General features: G+C 39.7%; 1 protein-coding gene across 3 annotated transcripts in view; it reads left to right on the forward strand.

Annotated features, from left to right (window-relative positions):
* LOC126248344 (Bardet-Biedl syndrome 2 protein homolog) overlaps positions 1 to 12,462 on the forward strand; it is a 173,837-nt gene that overhangs the window by 23,554 nt on the left and 137,821 nt on the right. For 2 of the 3 annotated variants that reach the window (XR_007545462.1, XM_049949253.1), the window contains exon 3: positions 12,098 to 12,193. The exons of the other annotated variant lie outside the window; for it this stretch is intronic. The gene's annotated coding sequence lies outside the window, so the exon portion shown is untranslated. The remainder of the gene's footprint in view (positions 1 to 12,097; positions 12,194 to 12,462) is intronic. 3 annotated transcript variants of the gene reach the window in all.

The following is a 12,462-nucleotide window of genomic DNA, read 5'->3' on the forward strand; positions in this document are numbered from 1 at the left end:
TTGCACTACCATCTTTGTCTAGTTGGACCTGTGCTGAGTCTCTAATGAAGATAATACTTGCCATATTTGTAGCATTCAGTAACCCACAAGTCATATTGCAAGCAGGCTTTTCTTGGCAGAGTACTGTTTGATGGTCCTGTGGAGGTTTCTGATCTAGAGGCTGGAGAGCTCAGGCAGTATTTCTATAACCATAAACTCCAGTGTGCTTCGGCGACCACCTTACAGATCGTACAGTGTGATGATCAAACATTGTGCATTACAGAAAATGGTGATCTTGGCCTAGTTACCTACATAGCATAGATGGTGGACTCCCTCCCCCCTTCAAGACATGCTGTGTGCCAATAGGATGGACAGCAAAACTCTTCTGTAGGTAACCTCTGGGACCTGTGTTACAAATCAGTTGTTAAGCTTGTCCATGGAAGGTGAAACTAAGTCTCTCTCTACCAAAAATCCTTCAGTGTGTTGGATGGGCTGTTGAAACTATTCCCAGGCACCTAAGAGTTTGACATTCCTCCTTCCTGATGTTAAGGATCAATTGTAAAGGGGTGTATACATACTGTAATTAAAAGATAAAAAGTGGCATTTGATGTGGTGTCACCCTTCTATTTAAAAAAGTTACAGCATGTGTAACTATAAGCCTAAAGTTATTGACATGAATTTGGAATGTGGAGTTGCTTATGGAGAAGTCAGCAGTCACTCATATTGAAAGGCTTATTTAGTGAAAAAAAGTTACGGAAATACTCGGTTATTGTTGAAAAGGACAATTCTCTTAAGTTGGCCTCAATATTTTGTGAACTGACATAAGAATTATCTGATGAAGAGATGACTGATGTAAGGAACATTATTATTATTATTATTATTATTATTATTATTACTATTATTCATGAATGGCCCAATAGGACCATGCAAGGCACAATCCATCAGTGTCACTTTTGATGGTTGGCCTTCCTTTGTGTCCAAATTTCTTTCATCCTTACACAGTGAAGTCTCCTTCTTTCATCATTTTCTAATTTCCCTCTGACCAACTTTTCAAGCGAATATCTTTTGCCTGAAAGTTTTTCTAACTGTAACATCTGCCTTAGTTATACTGGCTACTTTAAGATCCCCCTTAATCACACTGATCCATTTAATTGGCTCAGTTTTGGCCTTACTTCTGTTTTTGTAGAATTCTTCTATTTGTTTAATCAACCTAGTGGGGGCCATTCTTTTAATGTGCCCATAAAATTTAAGTCTTCATTTTCTCATGTCACCATGTATGTCTGTGTATTCTTCTATTTCCTTACTACTTCTCAACCTATAAGTTTCTCCATCAGTAATTTTGTGGCGTAATATTTTCCTAATAATCTTTCTGCCTTTCTTTTGAATTTCTTCAATATCCCTCTTTCTGTTTGAAATTAAACTCTCTGCTCCATAAAGACATTCATGTTTGAAACCTAATAGTTTCTGATAAACTATACCACCTGTCCTATCTCTGTACTCCTCCTATCTTATCCTCATAAAGCATGTTATGTATGCTGTGTGTTATATTTTGGCCCATTGATTGGTGTTGTATTACCTTGACAGACCCTGTGTCATTGTGTATGATCCTTGGACAAATAAATAAATAAAATATCATCTCATATCACAGAGAGCAGCAAAATATCCAAAAAGCAGTGTACTGAAATGTCTTACTGCCAGCACTGACATAGGAAGAAAAACACCAAACAGATAAACTGTGTATCAAAAGCCATCTATGTTAATGTTCTCTGTCTAGCCTGATGAGGGCCTGTTCACAAAAGTAATGAAATGTGAAGTCCGCTGAAGCAAATCAACCAGCCCCCTCTGCTGCCACATTGTTACAATGTTGGCTAGAAAAAAAAAAGGGGGGGGGGAGCAGACAAAGGCAAAACTCATCAGTCAGGTGGCTGTGCCACAACAGTGGAACCAAGATTGATTCAGGACCCATATGGGTCTATTGTTATAGGGAAGGCTCTTGTGCCTTTGTTTTCAAAGGCATGTTTTAAAGTAATGTGATGTGTTTCACACCACCTCCTCACCATATCAATGACTTATTGCAAAAGCCAACTGCATTTATTTTGATTTTTAATATGTCTGTTGTTCTTGAATATATCAAAACAGGGTTTGTTTATTTAAGAGTCTGGCCATACATATCAAAGCCAGTAAGGTGTTTAAATGTCAGCATTTCTGATGCACTATGCTGGTCAGACAACTTGTTGAAATTGTGAAAAAGCTGTGCATGAGCTTGCTGCTGCATGTTCAGCTCCCCCCTCAAGTGTTATGGGAACTGTGCTATCTGAAACTGGGATTTTCTTGTTTCCTTGGAGGAGGAAAAGATTCAGGAAATGACCAAGTGAGTTCAGTACATTGTGTCCAATATTACTTGCAAACAAAGTGAAAAAGTTGCCACAAAAAGTTACTTTACTGACACAGACTATACAAATATTGAAAAAAGGAAAAGTGTACCTGCAAGTGCGCTTTTAGAAGTGCAATATGTATGAAACAAATTACCTGCTCCAAGAAGCTAATGAAGCCACTACTTACGAATAGTGAACAGCAAACCGCACTTATGTGAACAACAGTCAAAGACAAGTCCTCTAGGATTTGTTCAATAGTTACACCCCCACTTTTATCCCCAAAAATTAAGCACAGAATAAAAAGCAGAAAACATGGAAAGCTGTCAGACCACTCAACACTAGTTTTATCAGACGGATATAATGACACTTCTGTGGGCACTACGGACTAAGAAGTGTGTGTGATGGAACCATTGAGTGCCTCATCCACCTTCTGGGTGTATTTTTTGACATCAAGAAGGCCCGTGGTACTACTTGGCAGCATATTATTTGTGGGCTGCTTCATGAATGTGGTTTCTGAGGATGTCTCCTTATATTTATGTGGTCCTTCCTCTCATCACACTATTTGAGACATGAGCTTGTGTCATCCTCTGTGACAGCTTTGAGCAGGAGAACAGTGTCCCTCAAGGTAATGTTTGAGGGGTGACTGTCTTAGCAGTAACTATTGATAGTATCACATCTGTTTTTAAATATCCTTTGCAGTGTTCTGTTTTTGTTCATGACTTCTCTTGTCTTTTGTTCCTTTACAAGCCTTGCAACAACAACTTGTCAGTTGCAACTGACTCTTCGACGGCTGGATGAATGGGTCGAGAAGAAAGGTGTTAAATTCTCAACTGAAAAGTTTGTGTGCTTTCTTTTTAACTGTTCTAGTTTGGTTTTACGCTTTCTTCAGTTGTTGATGAGGGACGCTGTCCTTAATTTTAAAGACACGGTGAGGTTTCTGGGCCTCACATTTGGCTTGAAACTTATGTGGTTGCCACACCTTAGGGACCTGAAAAGACACCCCACGAAAGCACTATGCATTTTAAAATGTCTTAGCCACAATTCATGGGGATCAGCCAGAATTTGCCTCCTCCAGTTGTACAGAGCCCTCGATTATGGGTGCACGGTGTATGGGTCTGCAGGACCATCTTGTTTAAAGATGTTGGTCATGGTGAATCATGAAGGATTTAGGCTGGCTACTGAGGCCTTTCAGACCAGCTCCATGCTGAGCCTCTGTGTTGAGACTGGTGAGCCGTCGCTTCATATCTGGCGATGACTCGTCGTGGTGCCACAAGCCTGTAAAATACTGTCTACTACATACACACCTGCATACCATACTACTGCTTGGCCACCAAGAAATGCTGTTCCATACTTGACACTAGGTGCTAGGTGCTATGGGCTTCACATGAAAGATTGCCCTTCAGTGACGGGTGTGGCTGGTTTTAATGTTTTACACCAAGGTTGGAGCAGATTTCCACCTTGGCCTGGAACTATTGTAGACTTAATGAATTTTCAGAAAGAGTGCACTCCCACTTTTACATTTTAATCTCTGTTTATAATTTTAGATAGGCATCATGGTTGTACAGTAAGGCACACAGAGGACTTACAATGAGGGGACTCCCTTGGTTATTCAGTTGTATTCCCTGAACATGTATTCGGGATTGGCCCAGCTCATACAGCAGTGGGGGAAGAAGGTGTCATTCTGCTGTGTACCAGGGCATGTGGGAATTCGGGGAAATGAACAGGCTGACAAAGATGCCAAGGAGGTCTGCAGGGAACATAATGTATCAGAATTCACCATTCTGCCACAGGATGTCATTTCACTGGTGGGTTGCAGCTCCATATTGTTCTGAGGAGGAGTGGCAGGCAGTGACAGACAATAAGCTGTGGCGATCCTCATGCCGGCTGCTCCGGCAAGTTGTGCTCATCGTTGAGCACTATCCCCTAACATGTGGCTTTTTACTCCGGCACAAGGACCTGGGGATCTGTCTTCTATTTTATCTGATGACAAGGTGAGTGTGCTTTTAAAAGTTTTTGATATGTCTGGACACTGGCCTAAGCTTTTACGCTGGAGATTTTAGTGTGTTACAGATTTGCTGGCTTGGCCTCTTTTATTGTGGCAATCAGCCAGCCACAGGTATCTGCTGTCTTCTTTTATTTTTTTCTTAGCTTTTTCCATTTTTACCATGCGTTAGATCAGATAGCCTGATTTGTGTGTGTGTGTGTGTGTGTGTGTGTGTGTGTGTGTGTGTGTGTGTGTGTTGGTTTTTGTGTTATGTGTAAGTGGTTAGGAATTTCTTTACGTTTTTATTCACAGTTCTCATTTTAGTAATTTTACAGTCTTCCTCCCCACCTGTCTCATTACATTTTTGTGTGGGTACTAAAGACCTTGCTGTTGTGTATCCACAACCTTATCACCACCACCACCACCACCACCACCACCACATATCATTATGAATCCAGTTACGACATGGAGCAATCATAGAAAGGAAGCCACCAATATGAAATACCAGCAGAACCAGTCAGATTAATGGTGTGTTTCCAGGAGTTCAACCATGTTGTTCCCATTTTATGCTCAATATTTCAACAACCAATCCAGTCAGCTTATTCAGGTGCTACATGTTGTGCTTTTATGTGTACTTGTTGCCTGGACTCCGACTAGACTGAAAACCATTCATGGTCTCGTGCTATTTACAGTAGAGTTTGACTCATATTGGCCACTATGCCCTTTGATACTCTTTTGTTTATCAGAGCCTGCACTGATATTTCTCAAAACACATGCTCTGTCAGTGTTTCCCTGCTGTGGTGGGTGGTACTGCTGGTGAGATCTTAATAAATTGAGTGCCAGACCCCAAGCCTTGTTTAAAATGAAACCTGAATCCTGATTTATTAGGTTTTTCATACATCTTTATTTCGATAGACTCCTTAATTACACTGTCCCAGAAATGTGGCAGTTGCACCACAATTGGGTCTCCACATATTTCTATTAGAGCAGTCAAGGAGAGATGCAAGGAATATCAGTGACACACACGACTAAACAACAAAGCAAAGCAGATGTTGCCGAGCAGTACATTGAATATAATCATGAAATTAAATAAGAAGAGACTATTACTGTGGTGGAAATGCCGAATTTCCTGGATGACATAATTAAGGATTCTTTCAAAGTGATGATGTGTGAAAACCTCACAAATCAGAACAGAGGGTCAACTCAAATAAGGCTTGGGATGCAGCACTCAATTCATTAAGATCTCGCTAGCCATCAAGTCCACCCGAGCTGGCGAAAGATGTGATGATTTAAGTTTCATCGAATTTCAGTGTGGACTCCGGGAGTCAAACTCTGCTGTAACCAGTGGCATGAAAGTAACAATAGTTCAGTCTAGCTGGAATCTAGGCAGCAAGTACACACAACAGCACAACTCGCAGAACCTGAAAGGAGTGTGTCATTTATATTGTCGGGTAAATACTGTAATAGTAAAAATGTGAAATCATTAAATATTTCATTTTGTTTTAAATTTCAGGCTGTTGCATTTAGCATATCAGCACACTTTCAAAGCTATTGGTTGATTGACAGGTTTGAAGTTTTGGAAGTAACACACACTTTCTTAAAAAGATGTTCAACAATAGCGAACCAGCCAGAAGAATTGTACTGCAGCAAAGTAAAATTGCATACTCAATTCTTTATGAGATTACGCTTTATAATAAAGGTAGACTGAGGGATTCTATAACTTCTTGTAATCATTTTGTTATAGGATTTGATAAGTCACTCAGTAAAGTTTGTCAATAAACTCAAATGGATATAAATGTCAGATTGTGGAGCCATGAAAAAAAATGAAGTTTGTACACAATACTTAACATTTACTTTTCTGTGTCATACAAGAGTTTTTGACCTCCCCCCATCATTCAAGAAAATGCTTCTACTTCTTATATACCTTCATTTTACAAATCTCAGTTGATGGACCAAATGTATTGCCAAAAGATTTGGGATATCCCATAAGTTTTTGGTAAGTGTGCTTCCCAAGGACCACAAATGGCAGACTAATTTTGTTGTAAATATACTTCCCGAGCCACTTCCAGAAACTACTTTGGTGGCGACCATACATCCGTATAATCATTAAAACACCACTGTTTAGTGGGATAGATAATTCCCACAGTTCTGAAGGCTAAATTTCACAACAAAGAGAAACTACAGCTGGTGCAGCGGACTGCCACTAGATTCCAGGAGAGTACAGTGGTGGTAAAACATATTCCCTCAATTGCTGTAAAGTAATACGAGGTGCGGCTAGAAAAAAACCGGACTGATGCTGGAAAAAACATTTATTTACAATTATTTACAATTTCATGTTATCTCCTTCAATGTACTCTCCTCCTCGGTCTCTACACCGCTCCATACGAATTTTCCACTGTTCATAGCAATGCTGCAGATCATTTTCGGTAAGTCCATACATTACTTCCATCGCTTTTTCTTTTACTTCTTCAACAGTCTCAAATCTAGTTCCTTTCAAAGCTGACTTGACTTTAGGGAAAAGAAAAAAGTCACAGGGGGCCAAATCAGGTGAGTAGGGTGGATGATCTAAGATGGGAATGTTGTGTTTTGCCAAAAACGTCTTCACTGACAATGCACTGTGAGCTGGGGCATTGTCTTGGTGAAGGATCCATGACTTTTTTCTCCACAAATCGTTCCGTTTTCTCCGTACTCGCTCACGTAGGGTAACCAGGACGCTAATGTAGTAATGCTGATTCACTGTTTGTCCCTCTGGTACCCAATCAATGTGCACAATCCCTTTGATGTCAAAAAAAACAATCATCATTGCCTTGAATTTCGATTTTGACATTCGTGCTTTTTTTTGTCGTGGAGAACCAGGAGTTTTCCAATGCATCGATTGGCATTTAGTTTTGGGATCGTAAGTAAAAAACCACGATTCATCGCAAGTAATAACATTTTGTAAGAAGGTGGGATCACTTTCAATGTTTTCCAGGATGTCAGAACAAATCATTCTTCGGCGTTCCTTCTGTTCAATTGTGAGACACTTTGGAACCATTTTTGAACACACTTTGTTCATGTTGAAACTTTCATGAAGAATCTGCCTAACACTTTCCTTGTCAACTCCTGTTAACTCAGACACTGCTCTGATTGTTAAACGGCGATCTTGTCGAACAAGTTTACCGATTTTTTCAATGTTTGCATCAGTTTTTGCTGACAATGGTCTGCCAGTGCGAGTGTCATCACTGGTGTCTTCGCGGCCATCTTTAAATCGTTTAAACCACTCAAACACTTGTGTTCGCGATAAACAATCATCGCTGTACACTTGTTGTAACATTACAAACGTTTCACTTGCAGATTTTCCTAGTTTGAAACAAAATTTGATGTTAACACGCTGTTCTTTCTGTACACTCAACATTTTCTGACGCACAGACAAAACGTCAACTACTTAAAACAGATGCCACGGGCAGACTGAGTGCAGGAGGCAGATGAAACTCGAGCAGTAGGCGGAGCGAGAGTCACGTGACAGGCCACGCGACTTTCAGCCTTATTGCATTCGTTTTATTGTTTCACCAGTACTAGTCCGGTTTTTTTCTAGCCACACCTCGTACATTTAGTTGGAAGTAAATCCCCCACGGCCCGTGAAAGGGTTAAACAAATGTAGTGGAACATATCTTCTTAATTTTTGTGAGTTTTATATCAGATTTTATTATTGACAGTTAGAAAACAATTGAAACTTTGTCTTCATAATACAAATAAAATTTCAGAATCGGGGGAAGTATTACAAACTTTAATGGAAAACCTGGGAATATCAGAAAATTTTTGAATCATTTCTTTGTGGTCACCTTGCAGGAAAAGTTGGTACATTTCGAAGAAATACTCAGTTAAAGTGTATTTACAAAACGTCAGATTAAGAGAGCTGTGCTGATGAAAACACCATGCCAACCAAAAAAAGAATGAGAGGGAAGAGAGAGAAATTTTAGACTTTCTACCATATGTGTAAAAAGATTGTTTAAAAATTGCCAGAATACTGAAGCAGCATAAAGTAGGTATGATCCTACACCCACCGGCCAGGATACCAGCTCTTTTGGGATGTCCTTTTACAGAAGACAGATGTTTATGAAATTTCTTGTCAGTATGATAAAAGTTACATAGGAGAAACAATGCGTACTGTACAAGAATGGTGCATTGAACACCAGACACTCACCCACCTTCTATGGACCAATAAATTTGTAGTGTTTGAACCTTAAGTTTCCTCTGGTAATTTCATAGACTAATGCCTCATCCTATTCTGATCTAGTGTGGAAATACAATTAACAGACAACTTGCTCAACTGAGATGAGGGTTTCCAGCTCAAGAATTCATGGAAATCAGTAATTCATGTCTGTGCTCTCAGAAGAATTATTGTTCTGAGTCCATGCTCTGGCATTCAAATGCATGCCATAAATTCCAATAATTAACCACATAGTTCGTGAGTGCTGTGGATTTGCCTACTCGGCACTTGTTAGATAGTATTCTTAGACAGATAAAATCCTATCTGTCACTGACACTCTTGTGCCAACTTCCTTATTTCTGGCATGCTCACATTTAAACCACAGATATTAATGTGTCAAGTGGTTTTGATTCAGTCTCTGACTCACCATGGAGATGGCTGTATGATTATCAACCAAATTATCAGAAGAAATATTGCTGTCCTCGATTCACATCTGAAACTTGATGGATTAACACATCTTGGGACATCACCAAACAGTAACAGATCAGTCTGCAGTCCATACCCAGTCTTTGTGTTGAAGCTGGGGAGCCACTGATTACCTCCTTGTGGCAGCTCCTCGTAGTGCATCAAGCGTGCAGGTTCTTTACAGTTCCATAATTATCAGTGTACCTCATCATTGTTCATCCTGGTACGTATTTTTTTCATTTTCTTTTTTCATTAAGTCTGGGTTTATTTAGGAACTGTGCAGAATGTGACACAGTGGCAACTGGTGTGGAGAAGACACCAATGTTAACCCAGGGTTGGAGCCAACTGCTACCCTGGTTACTAAATAAACCCGAAATTACTGAGCTGTGGGAGTGTTGCTACTCCTGGACAGTTCTTTAACTCTACCATTTATGAAATTTTAACTCATTCAGATACTTTGTTTATATCATTATTTTCCTATGATTATGTGGAAAATGTTGGCATTTCCTTATCCGTCCTCTCAGTTAAAATAAAATTCTGCTGTAGTTTTCTAGATGATCTGTTAGGCATAACTGTATTCTGCATATGTTGCATATTTCACAAAGAAATTTTAATATTTCTTCAATTGACATCAATTTGTAACAGTAGTAAATTGATTTTGGAAAGTTCCTTGTCTGTACATGGCTCATTAATTAGTTAAACCAGCAAAATTTGACTGTATCTTTCAGTTATGGTAATTGAAATTACTAATTTTCCACATTCTTCAGCTGTGTGTCCTATGTGAACAAAAATTATGCATCGAACTCCAGTTAGAAATTTTGATTTGTTTCACTGTTTTTTGCTTGTGATGCACGATTAATGTTTAGTTGCTAGTCAGGTGGTTACATTGTAAATTAAATTGTCTACCTATCTCGTTGCACAACTATTACAGATAGTTTGGATAGTTTGTGGATTTCATTCAGGTGGTGGTTGTATCTTCCACAACTTGCTTGCTTATCATATTTGTGTATTGTCAGAAAGAGGCATTGGAATGAAACATTGGTATTCTTGCATGATTTAACTCTTTACGGCATATATGTTACAGGCATATTTGTCCTTGTTGTGATTATTTGAGACACATGTCATAGGTCATGTCAGCATATGCTGTTGTATTCATCACTCATACAGCCTGCTTTATTAGCGTAGCAAAGCTACACTGTAGTGAAGACTTGAAAGTTCCATTTATACATCTACGTCTACATCTACATTTATACTCCGCAAGCCACCCAACGGTGTGTGGTGGAGGGCACTTTACGTGCCACTGTCATTACCTCCCTTTTCTGTTCCTGCTTTGTAAATGCCAAAGACCTCCAATAGATTCACTGATAGTTTTTGTGACTGGCCAGTCATTTGACGTAACAATTTATTGTTTCTTGTGTGTCCCACTCAAACTTCCCTGATTTCAAGGACCCAGGAGAGAAAAACCGCAGTAGAAATGACAATGAAAAATGTACCACATTGTAGAGCATCTCAAAGAATTTATATTCCTGCATCAGAAGTGCCAAGTATCATCACCAGAGTGCAGCATGGTTGCTTGAAGTGAAAATGGCGACTCCACAGCAGCGCGCACAAGTAGTAGTGTGGTTTGCAGAAACAAAATCGCTGATTACTGTGCAAAGAAATTATCGTCATGTGTATGAATGTGATCCACCTGATGTGCAAACAATTAAGGAATGGCATAGGAAGTTTCCGGCAACAGGAAGTGTTCTGCAACATTCTGGCAGTGCACATTACGGAGTTTGAGAAGAGACAGTGGAGGACATCAGACAAACGTTTCTCAGAAGCCCACATAAGTCAATTCGTCAAGCATCTAGGCAACTTGATGTACCTCGATCGACATTGCATCGTATAGTTCACCAGTGTCTTCGTATGTGTGCTTACAAAGTGCAAATTCTGCAACACCTGACGCCAAACGACAAACCATGTCGACAACAATTTGCTGCGGATATGCTGCAGCAAATTAATATGTATGCCAGCTTCCTGGAAAGATGTTTATTCTCAGATGAGGCAACCTTTCATCTATCAGGATGGGTCAATAGGCATAATGTCCAGATTTGGGGTTCACAAAATCCGCACATTGTCATTCAACATGTTCGTGAGAGCCCTAAATTAAATGTCTGGTGTGGGCTAATGCACGACAGGATTGTTGGACTGTTCTTCTCTGTGGAACAAACAGTGAATGGGTCAGTGTATCTGGACATGTTGGAGCAGTTTGTGTTCCCTCAGATACAAGACTTGCAACCCAACATCATTTTTCAACAAGCTGGAACTCCGTTGCATTGGTCAACAGATGTTCGCAAGTTCCTGGATAGGAAATTTCCCAATTGTTGGATCGGACGCGGAGGACCCATTGCCTGGCCACCACTTTCACCCGACATTACGCGGATTGATTTCTTCATGTGGGGATTCGTGCCGAACAATGTGTATGCGACCAAAGTAGACGATATTCCTACGTTGCGACATCGTATCACTAATGCGATTTCAACAATAACAGAGGAAATGTTACAAAGAACTTGGCAAGATATTGAATACAGACTCGATATTCTTCGTGCCACAAATGGTTCACAAGTAGAGGTGCATTTATGATAAATAAATAAATTCTTTAAGATGCTCTACAATGTGGTGCATTTTTCATTGTCGTATCTACTGTGGTTTTTTCTTTCCCTGGGTCTTTGAAATCTGGGAGGTTTGAGTGGGACACCCTATACATGGCATATTTGATAATTTTTTAATGACAAAGGAAGTCTAGAGCTTAATCGAGTTTTGATATCTACACCATTAGAAATGACTTCTGTGGCTTGGGGTTTATTCATATGACTTTCTTTCTGTAGCATACAGCAAAAATCTGATTTACAAAAGATTGATATTTGTTAGCTAATTCTGTGTTCCATAGTTCATGTGCATAATTTCTGTCGAAATGATACAGCACAAGTCATTTAAGAGATACATAAACATTACAAAAATCAATCTTTTAGTCTCAGAGTCCTTATATCTTTGCTACCAATAGACCAAGACACATCGATGGCAGAGATCATGTACATTATAAATTTTATGATTCTGCTGCAGGTGATGATAACTACACAACCTGGCCACCAACCACACAGATCAACCACCAGTGGACCTATGAAGATAGCAATATAAGAAACTGTAGAGCAGTTCGAAGTGAGTTTCTCTTCAGACTGGCAGCTGAAGCTGTTCATCGGCTGTACTATGCCATCATATTATCACTACCTCTGCTGGTCAACTATGTTCACAGTAACACTCCACTTTGTTGGACTCTGCTAAATTCATCATCTCGCCCTGCTATACTGGCCATGGGGCTTTGACTCTGCCAGCAGTATTTGACTATGGTGATGAACACAGAAATTTTTCCTAGAGATATCTGAGCCTACCATTTCCTCTTTCATAAGGAACATGCTGAACTTGTTCAT

Source organism: Schistocerca nitens, chromosome 3, assembly GCF_023898315.1.
Source record: "Schistocerca nitens isolate TAMUIC-IGC-003100 chromosome 3, iqSchNite1.1, whole genome shotgun sequence".
Classification (NCBI taxonomy): domain Eukaryota; kingdom Metazoa; phylum Arthropoda; class Insecta; order Orthoptera; family Acrididae; genus Schistocerca; species Schistocerca nitens.